Here is a 15,695-nt window from a genome sequence, read left to right as displayed (position 1 = left end):
GTTGATTAAAATACCGGTTTCGTTACGGCACGGCTTATGTAGTTTCAACATATGTTCTCGTTTGATGCACCCCGTGTTCGAATTCACAACCGATTGTTTGATTCACAATAATAATAATGTCAGATTAAGAGAAATGAATGTTAGATGAAAGTTTCATGGAAATACTAACTTTACATCGTAATCACATTGATATTGTTAATTCGGCAGTATTCACTTTGCAATAGCAATACCCAATGCGAAATTAGTAAAAAAATATTTCACACCATATATAGTGAGTAGAGCGACAAAAGACTGTTTTACTTCCAGCTGTTTGATACTGATGATGATGTTCATGCATTAGCAATAAAACGCTTTTTGACATGAATTTAATTTATAAAAGTAACAGGAGCGAAGGGCTTCAAACACACAGAACGCGCTGCGTTTGAATGGCGCGTTTGAATTGTCGTAGCAAAATTTCAATTCCCAGCGGTTGATGCACCCAATCTCATATAAATTGACTAAAATTATCAGTGCATAACTTTAGTTCAACCGTTTGAAGGCATCATCTTTCAATACTCATTTTGGGTAAATTTAATAATTCCGCTAATTTATTCGTCCCTAGTATTATTTTTTTTTTAGAATTTATATCTTTACTGATCTCGACTTGATATGATCATGATCATATAACAATCAAAATCACTTAGAGATCAGATCAGTTCTGATTTCGTAATGATAATTTATTCCTTGGTAAAGATCACTTAAAATCAGTTGTGATCGGTGGTTTTTCCAGCCCTGTTAATAACTAATGATAATACATGTCAATATAAAATACTGTTTATATTTTAACAACGATATTTATTTCATGTATTTCAACATGCCGAACTTTTTTTAAATAGATCATGACGTATATCAGTAAGTATATTTTGATTATTTCGGCAATTCATTAACATTGTTCGAGTTGATTCAACTAGTTGTAATGTCTAAAACAAATAAAACCGATTTATTTTTCAACTAACAGAATATTGTTTCAATAACAACACCAGGTATTTCAACTAAAATATTTGTTGAATTTGAAAGGTATGTGTCCTCGCTAATTGACAGCATTTTTTTTTTCAAACAGTTAAATTAGTTGTTTCTACCATCGTTTCTGCTAATCGAAAAATAAAAATGACAGTTCTTTAGTTAAAACAACAATCGATTAGTTGTACCAAATTTTAACCAATCGAATTCAGAAAATCAATACAGCAATAATATTCTGGTTGAAATGGGATCGCGGGTGGTTCCGTGCGGTACTTCTGGAACCGCATTACGGGGACGGGTATAGCCGAAGTTGGTTTGTAAGGTTAGCAACATAATCTACAAAATAGTACAGTTCTGAACCCAATTTAGAAGAATATTTCCTTTTCCAGCATCGTCACTCTGTACGACGGCTTGAGATTTTCAAATCCTCGTCGTCCAGTAATTTCAGAACCGGAAGTCGAATCCGGAACAAATTCAGTGACTACGTATAGTACGTGCAGGACCATAAGTTCACTCATTTCAATCTAAGTTTGAGTAAATCGGTTTAAATTTTTCGGAAACATGATTCCGGGGACCGCTAAAACCAAAGTTAACCTGACCTGTAGTTTAAAAAAAAGTATTTTTAAGGCTAATTTAGAAGAATTTTCAAACAATAATACCCCTGTAATTCCGGAACGGGAAGTCGGATTCGAACAAAAATCAGGAATTCTGTATAGGATCAGTTTGATCAAATTTTGAGAAAATCTATGGAGCCGTCACAGAGAAAAGTGAGAGTATACAGTATGAATATGCAGTAATTCTGATATAGGAAGTCAAATCAATACGAAATTCAAAAAATGCCTTTCATTTGAACCTAAGTTTGCGGAAATTCAAAAGTCCGTTTTCATATTGATTGCATGACCATAGGCAAAAATAAAAACAACTTTCATCAATGCAAATATGTAAACATTTGTTATTAAAATAAATTTGTTAGATTTTCAAACTTCAAAATATTCGAAATAGTCGATCAATTTCAACCCACTCTACTTATAATTTTGGTAATTTTGAATGAATATGTTTGTCCGAAAATTTGATTTTTCGTGTAACCATAACTACATTGCTTGGAGAGCCTGAATTGACCAAACTATTGAACTCACACAAACTAGACAGCACAGTCTGTTTGCTTTTCTTGTTACTGTTATTTGATGTAAACTTGTATTTGAATTGTAAAATGCATGTACTTAATGACGAAAAATATATGTTGTAGGTGTCCGACGATGGCTGAAGCATAGTAAGCCGAAACGTTATGCTGAACAAAAAACGTTAAGAACAGTGTCTCAATTCTCACCGAAAAAAATCAACAAACAACCATAATTGAACAAAGTTGCGGTGACCAGAACAAAAAAAAGAGCATAGTCTGTTGTTGCTGAACGATTAGGTACACAGGTCTGAGTTAATGCTGGCTTACGACGCTAAGCTAAAGCTGAAATTTTCACGAGCTTTACTAAATCTAGATGTACTTCACTTTCATGCACTTTCAGTCATATGCTTCACTTAATACTGTTTCTTATCTGAGGTTTTCATTTCACATACGCGAAAATCAACTGCTCGTGTAACGTGTCCCAATTTTATCACAGCTGAGTGTACGAGAAAAATAAGCAATACGACCACCTTGAGATAAACCCGAAACAAAATATTTACAAGCGCCAACTTTTGCAGCACGGCAATGCACGCCTCAGTGCACAAGACGTACGAGACAGCACCAGTCGACCAACCACGGATCGGCTTTGGTTTAAACGTTCTTAGCCATGTGCGGGATGTGGATCCCACACATGCATCGAACCAGTTGACGCATGAGCTTACCCACAATATAGTCGACTGTAACCTCCAGTATCCAAACGGTTGACTGTCGTATCGTGTACCGCAGAACCATGTGTCGTATGCGGGGGCGGTAGGCACAGATCGATAAAGAAACGGGCCAAACAAACGCGAAAACCTTGTACGGGCTATGGCAACGAGCACCTAAAACACGAACAAGATGTTCACAGAGCAGTGTACTAAAATCAACTGATTTGGTCGTGAATTGGCTGGGGTGCTCACTGCTCACTCGACGAAGGTGAGGCTCGGCAGAGAATAGTCTCAAATACCGGCAGCAGTCGGCCGTAGTGGTGCTGTATCGTGTTCGCTGCTCGTTACCGAACGATATGCCGAGAGAGAATGGCTTTCTTTAGTACCCAATGGCTATGCTCTTGAAGGCAATCGATGGCGATAGCGATGTGATGTTGATTTTATTGTGTTTTGCACCCGCAACTCGCAAATTGGTAGAACTAAATAGTCGTGACCCACAATGCGAGTTTCAGCTTCAGAACTGCATGAGCTGGTTTGTGGAGAGAGTTTAGAATCATCAGTAAACAACACATATGCATTCAAATCACTGTACAAGTTCAAGGAAGTCTAGTTGATTAATAAAAATAAAACTAGGAACCGTTCATCACCTATGTAGTTTTGAGTTTAGTTATCACTTTCTCTGATAGCCTCGTTGTTTCTACCAATATATTCCACCTTTGAAAGTCTACGCAAGCTTTTCGTTTCCCTAATTTACAATCAGAAAAACAGCAATTTTTTTAATAACGTTGATGCTATTTTCTCCGACAGTTGTTGAGAGAAAATTCAAAAAAGAAATGTCAGTTCATTTTATTTCATTTATCTGAAAAGAGTGGTGTCTTCCTCGAAAGCGCTAGCGTTTTAAACATTATTTTAGTTTCATAGTCCTAGTGCATTTTTTTCTTTTTATTCATTCATTTATTTCACAAGGTCTAGAGGATATACAGATCACGATTCTTGAAATTACTTTTATTGAATCTTCTATCAGCTTTGGTTTATTGATTCCGTTTTCATTTATTAATTCATTCTTACAGCCCTACTTCAGATAGTAATTAATGGATTGTACGTAGGGCTGCTAGAAAGCAATTTAACCAAAGTTTTGTAATATATTTTAGGGTAACGGATCCTGATTTAGCTCCTAAAAGCACTATGATTATTTCAAATTTCTACTTAATTAGCCTTGGTCCACATTAAGTATCGGATCACATTTCTTGAAAATTAAACTTAATAACAGCTAAAAACACTTCTGAAATTTTCGCTACTCTGTTCCTAATTTCACATTTGAGTTTCATCCTTTCGTTGGTCCTATATTCATCATTTTAATTAGCAATTGCGACAGCAATCAAAACATAAAATTGCACTATTACATTCTCAAGTTCAAAACGTTAGAATTCTTCTAAAAGAGCTCAATGCCAACTGTGAGACAACACACGATATTTCTAGAACCAGTTTGGAATCAATTCGACTTTTTTTTTATTGAAAAGATATTTTTATTCAGGCCTATTTGCGTACAAGCTTTAAGTGGCCGATTGAGCCGATTTTTCAAATAAATTTTTTTAGTTGGATCTCGTTGTCACCCTTTTTCTAGGGGGAGAGAGCTTCCATTTTCCTCCTGCGAGGATTGAGGGGCAGTTCGTTCGTGGTTCGTCTCATCATCCTCATCCATTGCTGCATCGATGGTATTGTTGTCGATTCCCGTCTTCCTTTCGTTGCTTGTTGCTGTAAATGCACCTTGTTGCAATTGCTGGTTGGTTGAAGGGTAAGTTGTTAACTGCAGTTGGTGTACTTTGTTCTATAGGGGATGTCGATGGATTCGTTGAAGGGGATGCTTCATTGTTGTTGGTGGCTGTCACAGGTGTACTGGGGTTGGTTGGAGTCCTTTGGTGTAGTTGTCTCCTTGTCCAGTTTATCACATGACTTACCATAGGGAAAAACTTTTTGGCAATATTGACATGTGGCCATCTGATTGTCATAGGTAACAAGTGATTTGCACGGAATTCTTGTATCTTGACCGAAAATCACATAAGAAGGTATAGGTTTCTTCAAGTGTATGCGTAATAAACGTACGCTATTTAGAATACCGGGGAAAAATTCTGCCACTTTTCTTTTTCGATAGAGAGAATCTCTCCGTATTGTGACATAGTTTTGCGAATATATGAATCGGTGACGCTTGAGGGAAAATCATGCACACGCACTTCTATAGCACTATCTTCCATATATACTGGAATGTTGTACTTAATGTTCTCGTGCTCCACACAGTGCACATTGTTATTGTCTTTTGCGAATTGAATTGCATCCAACTCTTTATAAAACTGGATGTAAATAACATTATTTGTCTTATTGCATTGAAGTAAATGCACACGTTTAATGTCAAGATGCATTTGCTCCTTTAGCAAACCGTCAAGTTCTCGTATTGAAGGTCGAATTTTGCACTGCCTGAAGTTAACAACAATTGTATTCTTTCGTGTCGGCGGTAGCTTTTGTTCGTTTTGTTCACTCATTTCGAGGTCGTTCTATTGTTCACTACACAATACTGTACTTGGTTTCTTCTGTCCCGAACGTAAGCGGTTTTGTTTTATCGACCGACTTGGATGAGATGTGAAACAGAACTGAATTCGACTTTTTTTAATGATTGGGTCGTTTTCGTTTTCTTTCGTTTTTCATATAAAATTTTACTGTAAGAATAATCTGGATTGGGATTTAAAAAATATGAAAATATCAGGCGCACAGCCGATGAAAAACACACACATAAAAGAGCGTTATGTTGACATTGTCGGAATAAAACCAGTGCTACTAGATTTGCCATAATGATTATTTCATTAGCATTTAACACGCACTTTATAGTAACATTCGAAACCGAAACAGTTTTGTTGAAATATAAATATCATTAATATAATTAAACTATTGTCAGGGATACCAAAAATATAGTTGTTGATGGTAATTAAAAAAAGAAACTTTTTTTTCATACAATACCAAACTTGATCAAACTTGACAACCTTGCGATACAGTTAGTGAATTAAGTGAAAATTTTCATCTCGTATTTTTGAAGATTTTAATTGCTTAGCGTGTAATTTTGGAAGCTTTCAAACGTTGATTAAACAAGTGAAAAGTGAACATTACTAATTATGAAGTCATCCAACATTGAATAGTGGTGTACTTATGTGAAATAGTTATCATGTTTTGAACCGAATTGATTCAGAAACATAACGAACTGTCAAACTTGAGATCAAAATTTTTCCTAAATTGAAAGTGATTTAATCAAATTGAATTGATGGAATTTATTTTTAAAAGGAGAAAACGATCACTGAAGCATTTAAAACATTTTTTCCAATGCGAAAGTGTGACAAAAATTTAAATAAACATTTTAAAACATTTCATAGTTTGGTTCAGGTACGTTGAAAGATAAGATTCATATTCAAAGTTATGAGATAAAGGGATGAGATGGAATTAGGAGCTCAGATGAAATAGAAAGCCGTTAACCTAGTTATAAAAATAAGGCTTGAGGGTTTACAAACTCGTCAGGAAAAAAGCTACCGTAAAAACCTTTGTTCCTTGAGAAATTGCTGACATGTAATCAATTGTTTTTTCGTAGGTAACCAACGATGCTAGTGGTTATCTTACGTGCTAACCAAAGACCAAGTACGAAGAAGCAGATTTCTTTAAACACATCGCAACACACTTACCCCTTACTAAAGATTGGTAATGTTCCCCGCTAAAAGTTATTTTCATTCACTCAAAACAGGTAAAAATGACGAATGTGTAGTATTTCGCAAGAAAGAAAGAATTTTTATCTGTACTTTGACGACTCAACGCAGCCACACAGCAAGATTTTCGCTTGTAGTCCAGTGAAAAGAAAATTCCATTGGACTATAAACGAAAATTAACTGGCAATATAGCCTAAGTTGCTGTGCCATCAAATCAGCGTCATCTCAAGTGAGGTGACGTCAACCAGAAAAAGAAGAAAACTACTTATGATCTGGAAGAAATCATTTTAGCCAATTTCGATCTTTCAATTTTTTTTATCTTTTTTGCTCCTGAATGCTGTTCAGAGCTGCTTTGGGAGCAACGATCAGGCAACAATTCATCCGGTTGAAATATTTTATAGAACATCAGAAGAGCTAAATTATTCATTATAGACAGTGGCGTTTCTTCCTCATGTGCACCCCGTGCACTGCACAACTAGTCAAATTGAAGGGTCTACAGCACAATATGCACTAATTCACCTTAAGCAATTTGCGCTTGCTGGTCAATGACAGCCAAACGATCTTTTTATATCGCATTGCCGTGGCCAATACGTGGCACTCTGAATTCGAGCACTTTGGCTTGTGCGTCGAAATTGCGTGTATTCAACACATCTTATATACATTCAACTTAAAATTTCATGAATCTTTTGTAGCAGTGTTAGTGTCTTTTCCTGACACATGAGTTACTGAATGATTCAAGAAGAGAGGGAATTACTCAGCTTAGTTCTGATATTTGTTGTTCTCTCTGTCACGTTTGGCTTTGTGACAAATTATATGCACACCTTCAGGCTTCAGTGACTTATGCTTATGGCGGTTGAAAACAAATTGCTGTATCAGTTGCAACTTCGAAGCGATTTTATTGATAAAGTTATTGACAGTTTTTCTTGACGTGCAGAGCGCCGAATTCTTTTATTGTATCGATGATGATCGATGTTACATACAATTGTTCCCAAGTACCAAAAAGACTGTGTACAGCATCATTGCCATTTGACCATTGACATTTTGCCTCGGACCAATTTTAGCACGGTTCGTTTTTGGCAACATAATCGTTCGAATATGACATATGTAAACTAGATGATGGCAGCATATAGTTGTTGATAGCAATTCCATAACTATATTGATTTAAACTACTTACAGCAATAAATGTTGGAAGAACATAACACCCATATACCATTCGAATCAGTTCGTCGAGATCAGCAAATGTGCGTGTGATAAATAATTTTACTCAATTTTCTCGGAAAATTTCTTTTCTACAAACTCAGATTCATATGAAAAGTCGTATGCTCCCAAACCAGATTCCGAACTATAGAATGGTATGTGAAACGAAATTAAAATTGGGTAACTCATTTTTCTCGTAGATGGCTGAACCGATCTAAGATTTTAATGAAATCTACAAATCATCTAAGACTCAAAGGAAAAGGTTTAAGATATATATATATATATATATATATATATATATATATATATATATATATATATATATATATATATATATATATATATATATATATATATATATATATATATATATATATATATATAAAACATCTTGCTTTCCAGTCAAATCGAACTTCCGGTTTAGGGGAGACAGGGTGATTAGTATAAAAAATGTCTATTTCACATAAATTAATCAGGTTTATCGGTTTTGCAGATTTGGATAGTCGATAACCAAATAAACTTATTTCAATTTTAGTGGTATTCAGTTTTCGATTCGTATTTAATTTGCACTACGATTTCTCAAAGGTCTACACTGATTTTCAAACATTTAGAAACGAATGTAAACTATATAGTTACACAGATGAATTTATCTGACTTCGGCTTTACCAATTTTCGAATTCCGGTTCCAATACCGAACCGTTTCTCAAAGCTCAATCGTTTTCACAAAAAATGCCAAAATCGACAATGACCAAATTAATTTATTTTATCCAATTCTGACTTCCGATTCTAGAATTATAGGATGATGAATTTTGAAAATTCATACGAATCGGTTTGGGTTATGCTGGTTCCTGAATACCGGCTCTGGAAATACCTTTTATAAACGTAAACTCTACAGTGGAACTTACTTCGACATATCATGGAATGTTCAAACGATGATCACACGTTTAGATTCAAATTCGATCCTATTTGCAGTTTAGACATTACAGAGTAATGAATGATTACAATATCAAATTGCCACTTAAAGCGACGGTCAATAAAATAATGTCATGAGAACTAAAACACCGAAGAATATTCATGCAAAAAACACATGCGGATTGATAAAAAAAAGGTATCATCTCACTGCTAGGTGGATTAAGCACGTTTTTTCAACAGCATATGATGAAAAATCTTATAAAGATACAAAAATTCGTCCAAGACATGAAATGTGCGTCTTTCAAATAAGCGATTCCAAAAAACAACTTTATTATTTAATAAACAAATTTGGCATAATTTTTTTAAGTGAAAAAAGTTGCCTTAATTCTAGTAATGTTTTAGAGTGGAAAGATTAATACTTTCGGAGCAGTGAATTTTTCAACCACGACCAGCACGCATGGAGCGTACTCGCTCGGACTTGAGCAGTTTTCCATCCCTTAACATTCCGATTACCAAGCCTCAAAAAACAGTCGGAACGGTATTTTCAAATGGATAATTTTGGTATCAATGGATGAATAATTGTGGTACCAATGGATTGTTTGGAGTATGGAAAATGTCGAAGAAAGTACTGTAAAATGTCCTATGCATCGAAACAATTGTTGAGAAAATTAACATCTATCGCGGTAACCTACTTTTTTTACTTCAAATCATTCATATTTACACTAGTGATGAGTTATCAGATTTTCATTCGACTTCAAAGGAATCAAATATTTTGATAAAATGACATGTAATTAATTTCTGCATTTTTTTATATAATTTGTTTTTTTTTTTTGCAATGACTGACTCTAAATTTTTTTTTGTCTGAATAACAATTTTTTAACAAAAACTTGAAGTTTTGCAATTGTTGATCAATTGTTTTGGCTGTAACTTCGTCGTTTTTCAATTCACACTAACCAAATTTGCACCAAAATGTGGGCTTTAAGTTAAGGTTCAAAATGATATTATTTAAAAAATATTAAAGAAATGTTATTTTTTCAGTTTAAATTCATCGGTTGATTTTCTAATTCTTGGAATAGTTTTCAATTTTTTTTCAAAGTGTCCAATCGATTTCCCACAACTTCATCTGGGACACCATTTTTGTAAAACTTACAGTTTCCAAGTTATCACGATTTGAAGAAAGTGTATCAGTCCTGGGTCGAATTGGTCTCTGCGTCCGTGCAAAATAAATGTTTCGTCATACTGAAAACGTGTGCAAAATTTCATAGGAATCGGTGGATGTGAATTCTGATGACTTTCTAATCATTTCATTGCTAATTCTGCTGACCTGTTAATAATTTCAGGATTTGCTCAGCAAAAGAAAGATTATCCCAGCCTTTATAGATATTGAAATACGTTGAGCTAGGGACACAATAATCTAAAATCCAAATGGAATATCCGCTTCCAGATTATCAATACCAATTAAACAGCCGCTAGAAATAATACACTTTACTAGAATCATATAAAACAACACCCCTAAACTCGTTTGCGGCAAATGGCATTGATTATTCGTATTGTTATTTTTTACTCCGTTGGCCGTCCGATGGCCGGCAAACTTCAATTGACTGACAGGTGATGCGGGATAAACTTTTCGCCATTGAGCTTTCGCTTGCCGATTGGATCGGCTTTCTTTTGTCACTCTGATGGATTGCAGGGACTACATAACTAGACGATGGCGGTGATGGTAACCAATGGTAAGAAGGAACAATCCGCGATTTCGACTTCGGTGAAAAAGTAATATCTCTACGCGATCCCAAGAGAAACCAACTGAAAGTTCGAATTGTACGAGTAACTGATTTATTTCCAACTTCTTTCCGGCTTTCTCGTAACTGTACAAGTGCTATTTGCTACATGAAGAAAAAATAAGAAACGACACATAATTTCACGCATGATTAGATCTATGCTCAGGTAGTCGTAGCACTACAATTGGTATCCCAGTGAGAGCTATTCATTCGGTATATATAGGGGAAACCGAGACTGGTTGGCCGAGTTTTGCTTTCGTCGTATTTCTGTACTCTTTCTAGTTAGACTTTTTGATAAACGAATTGCTCTTTTATGAAGATACACCTTATATGTGAATTTTTTCTTCCTGAATAAAAATCAGGTAAATAGATATTAACAATAAAATGCGGAGAAAACAAACGGCCAACCATCCCAGAGCCGGGGTAGATTGGCCGAGTTTGAAAAAATGTGTGAAACACATCAAATGCAAAAAAGTAAAACGTTTATTCGTGAAAAATAGTTGCATCATTTTGTATTATGTAGATACGTAAAAAACTCCCCTTAATTTTTTAGTATTATTTATTTTAAACTTAGTTTAGCTACCTCCTACCTTTTCCTCCTCTGGTTTCATTTTTTCTTCCTCCGATGCTGCTTTTACTGGGAAACCAGTCAAAATTTGAAGCGATTCTCGATTCAGGACCTTGACGCTCCTCCGAATCAGTTCACTCGCCTACTCCTACTTGTATACTGATGGACGAGTTTTGTTCGGATCAATCGTATTTTGTTGGATCAATCTGCGATAAATCTAGTCAGGAAATCTAAATGCTAAAAGTTTTGATGGCATTTAATTCATAAAATAATGTAGAATAATTTTTATCAACAGTCTCCAACTTTGAATGATTCTAATCTCTTATTTATTTCTTATGTGCACATTGCTCTAAGCTAAAATTTACAGCTCGGCCAACCAACCCCGCATAAAACTCGGACAACCTACCCCAATGAATATTTTCGAGAACAACCACGATTAACAACACTAGAAGTCAGGTTACACTGAAAACTATACTATTTTGTAGAATTTTGAATATCCTTTTCAACGGTATCACGTTTTTGGAAATCGAATGTAAATTTATACGCTTTACACATATTACTTTACAAAAATTGAAACTTACTCTCCAGTGCCGAAAAAAGAATAATTGTACTCCTGTACAAACGACAAAACAAAAACATCTGAAATTGCCTCGGTACATGAGTAACTTGCGCATAATAGTCTTTTCAGAAGAGCCACAGGGCCAACCAGCCCCGGTCTCCCCTACTTTCCGAAATTTCAGTAAGATCCAGGGAAACTCGATTTTTTCGGCAGTTTTTTTGAAACACAATAAAAAACAAAGCAGTTGGCACATTTGAACATTTTGATTATATTTGATTGTATTATTGACTGTTTCACTATTGAATGTTGACCTTCAGATTTCTCATCAATTTAAGAACCTAACCTTAACGAACAAGAAAACTTGATAAATTTCTTAGCTCAACATTACCTTTTATACTGGAAACTGAATCATAAACTCATTGCACAGATTCGTTATCCGAACTCGATTTATTAAAAAAAAAACGGCTCCGAAAGCCTATATTTTTCATAGTTCAGACCGCTTATACTTTTAGATTAATATATCATTTGGACCCCTTTAGTGAACTAATCCACCATTGAATTATTGTTCAGCAAATATCGATACTATTATTTTCTAGCGTTTAAAGATTATGATTTTCTTTTGTACTTTGATACTTTTATTGACTCCAAAATCAATCGAAGATAAGATGATGAAATGACACATTTAAGATCAGCTTCAGGTCGCTCTAAAAATCAAATGTAGATTTTAAAATACTCTAGTAAAAACCATCAATTTTAGAAACAGTTGCTTCCAAAGTAGCGAACCAGTAGAAAAAATTATACGTCCATCTCATACCCTAAAAAAGTAGGAGGCAATTTGATAATAATTTTAATTTTCACAGTGAAATAAAGCTTCCATTTTCTAGTGCGTTGAAAAACCTTGAATTAAGCAGATGCCATAAAAAGTCTTATCGAAAATCATGTTATTTCTCGGAATTAAACGAATAGAGCTAATCAATAAGTAAATGTCCAATAAATAATAAAATCTAGAGACGTAAAACTGTTCTCGAAAAAAATGTAATTATGGACGAGGTACTGGAACATCCAAGTCAGTCCCACAAGTGAATCACGAATAAGTTGGGAGTCGACAATTCGACTGTGTCCCGTTTAGTAAAATCGTTCGAGGAAATCCAGAGCCGTTTAAAAATTATCCAACTCGAAAAAATGCAGTAGACAAAAATGATCACCAATAGTATATTTCAATTCAGATATTTTTTTAACAATACATTCAATAAGGCACACTGATTTAGCTCTAAGATACCGAGGGCTGATCGCCGAAACTCTGGGGGATCCAGGCTTCAGTTGGTTGTCGGCAGTAGCTGATATTCGTTTGTTTCTGTGGGCTGTGGAAATACCCACAGACTAACAATTCGGATATTCATGAAACTCTCAAGGAATAAATAAACACAAATTAGCTAGACTTTTGCAAAGTTGGCTTATTATATCTTCTTTTCTAACTTAAATGCCCGTACCTTGAAACATAAAAATAGAAAATAGTTATGTACACTTAGCTCAAACCGGTACTCATGTGGTATCAAAACTTCTAAATAACTACAATCTGGTGTTGCGTTTAGAATTGAAGAAACACAAAATTAAAAGTTCTGTAACTGGTCGAGTATTCTGCAATAGTATAGTTCAAAATTCGTTTGAAGCTTCACTGTGCTACATCATACTGAAATCTAAAGCCACGACAAACACTGATAAAACAAGAAGGGAAAGTACCGGACCACTCAGTAAATCTTTTCCCTACAGAGCAAATAAAATCCATTTGACCTTTTTTTGGTTCTCCTAAAAATGAGAGAAATGTAGGGAGATGTCTTTTCCGGTCACTTGGTTAAATTTGGATGTGCAGCATGAAAAAAAGATCCAATGCGACTATGAGCCGAAAACCAGTTTCCAGCTGCCGTAACTGACTGCTGTAGCTCATTCGTGTACCCTTTAACGGCCAATGCACAACATTCCACTGCCATAAGCAAATGTCCGCTAGGTAAGCTTTGGGCTAGCATTGCCGAAATCTACTATGGAGGCCTTGTGCGCTTGGAGGCGAAAAATGGGGGAGGTTGAACCCAGCTATCAATTTCACTTTTCGACCACATCACCGCCTCCATTTCGGTATACGACTGTTGCGTTGTTGGGATCGTTTCAGCGCCCTAGGTTGGTTGGTGTTGCTGAGGTTTGTTACTTCGGAATTCAACTAAACTGATGCAGTCCGTCAGTCGTGGATGTTGTTGCACGATTTTCGATTTGATGAATGTTGTTGAAGTGGAGATAAAATTGATTTATCGTTTTGGGATAGGTGTAAATAAACGCGTGCTATTGTTTGTTAATACTTTTTATTACTGGCTGTCAATCAGATTAGGACCAATTAGGGATCAGTTGCCGGGTAAGTCAAGTTGGCTATGTGATTCAGCACGTCTGCTGTCAACGAGTTTTTTTTAAATCAGAATAGCATTTCAAAAGCCATTGAGTATGGTTTTAAAATATGTTCAACCAAAAATTACAAAAAGCAGAATATATATAATTTAATATTTATAAGAAAATTCCTAATAATCTAGGAATTATCAGGAATCAACACGTCGTTTACCTCGGTACGTTGGTACGCTCCTCAGCACTAAAGGTGGTCAAGTCTCGGGTTTTTGTGCCCAAAACTCGACCTGAACCCACGGTTTTCTCTCGGGTTCGGGTATTTTTTTTATTTTTATACGAGTAAGGGTCCGGTCTAATAATTTGCAGAGATTCGGATTCAACCGAACCGACGGGCTCGGGATCGGGTCGGGTACGAGCTTGATACCCGACCATCTCTACTCTACGATCTAGGTATGTCAATCAATTCCACAAACTAACCTTAAATTATAACCTGTCGCTACCTTGTCTTTCCCCGTCGAACTAACCTCACTCTTCTTATGCATAGCCACGGTAAACTCAGAAAGAGTTCAACAAAAAGAAACCAGTGTTACTTATATTAAAACACTTTAATGACTAGGCGTAATGTATCCAAACAGCTGCGTTAAGATTGCTTCATCTGTTTGAACATTTTCATAAGCCCTTGGAATGATGCCTTTATAATTTGGACAATTCTCTCGTTATGCCTCGAGAGAAACCCCAAGGAAAAGTTTTAATTTGCCTTAACGACTCCCGGACGACCATAACAGCGAAAGCCAAAGCCAACAGCCAAAGGGTTGGCTGTTGGATACCATCGGAGGTTAAACGGATGACGTTTGGGCAAACGTATGCCTAACTGACCGTTGAACTGTGAATTGAATATGCGACTTTGCGTTTCGCCTGCTCCATACCAAACCAGTTATTACTTCCTTACTTGGTTATTTCGTTAGTTAATCACTTGATGGTAGGCAAACAGTAAGATAGCAGCGTTTAAACAATTTAAAAAATTGCACAGTCTACTGGCAGTTTGTTGGAACAATTTGCTTACCATAACAAAATTTGCTAAGCTAAACATTTCTTAACTTTTTCATCAATTCAATTTACTTCAGTGCTGCAATTATTTTCATTTAGCAAAAAAATAGGTAGTATATTTTACAGCTGTGACAAATTTCACAGCTGTGACAAAAATGAAAGACTCTCGTTTGTACTGCTGTAGGAGTCATGAGTTGGGAAAAAGGAAGTATTGTCATGTTATGATAATACACCATGGTTAAAATCATGAACCATATGGAATAATATTGCTGAAATTCAATAATTTGAATCATTCAGATGCCATGGCATCTTAGAGCTAAAGCAATATGTCTTAATAAACATATTTTGAGAAAAAATCTGAATCAATTTAATTCATAATTAAACTATAACGTTTTTGAAGAGTGACGACACTTATTATTATTATTATATATCGTTTATTTATAGGTGATGACACTTTAAATAATATGTTCTCCAAACAGTTTTGCGTTTATTTGCTCCAAGTTTGATTTTGTATGTATTTTTTTACCCCGGGTTGGCGGTTCAATGCATAGGACGCTGGTCTTACAAGCCAGTTGTCGTATGTTCGAGCCCCGACCTGGAAGGATTCTTAGTGTCAGTAGGATCCATAGTACTAGCCATGCAATGATTCTGCACAATAAGAATCGGCTGCGAAGTCTGTTGAA

At 35.4% G+C, this 15,695-nt stretch overlaps 1 protein-coding gene across 9 annotated transcripts in view; it reads right to left on the bottom strand.

The window, feature by feature from the left end:
* LOC131437417 (dnaJ homolog subfamily B member 6-B) overlaps window positions 1-15,695 on the bottom strand; it is a 189,253-nt gene that overhangs the window by 156,122 nt on the left and 17,436 nt on the right. For 5 of the 9 annotated variants that reach the window (XM_058606732.1, XM_058606733.1, XM_058606734.1 and 2 more), the window contains exon 1: window positions 2,842-3,056. The exons of 1 other annotated variant lie outside the window; for it this stretch is intronic. The gene's annotated coding sequence lies outside the window, so the exon portion shown is untranslated. Of the gene's footprint in view, window positions 1-2,326; window positions 2,593-2,841; window positions 3,057-15,695 lie in introns of those variants that run through there. 3 more of the 9 variants (XM_058606738.1, XM_058606745.1, XM_058606737.1) reach the window with 3 other exon arrangements.

This window comes from Malaya genurostris, chromosome 3 (assembly GCF_030247185.1).
Source record: "Malaya genurostris strain Urasoe2022 chromosome 3, Malgen_1.1, whole genome shotgun sequence".
In the NCBI taxonomy this organism is placed as follows: Eukaryota; Metazoa; Arthropoda; class Insecta; order Diptera; family Culicidae; genus Malaya; species Malaya genurostris.
This window is presented reverse-complemented; position numbering and strand designations above follow the sequence as displayed.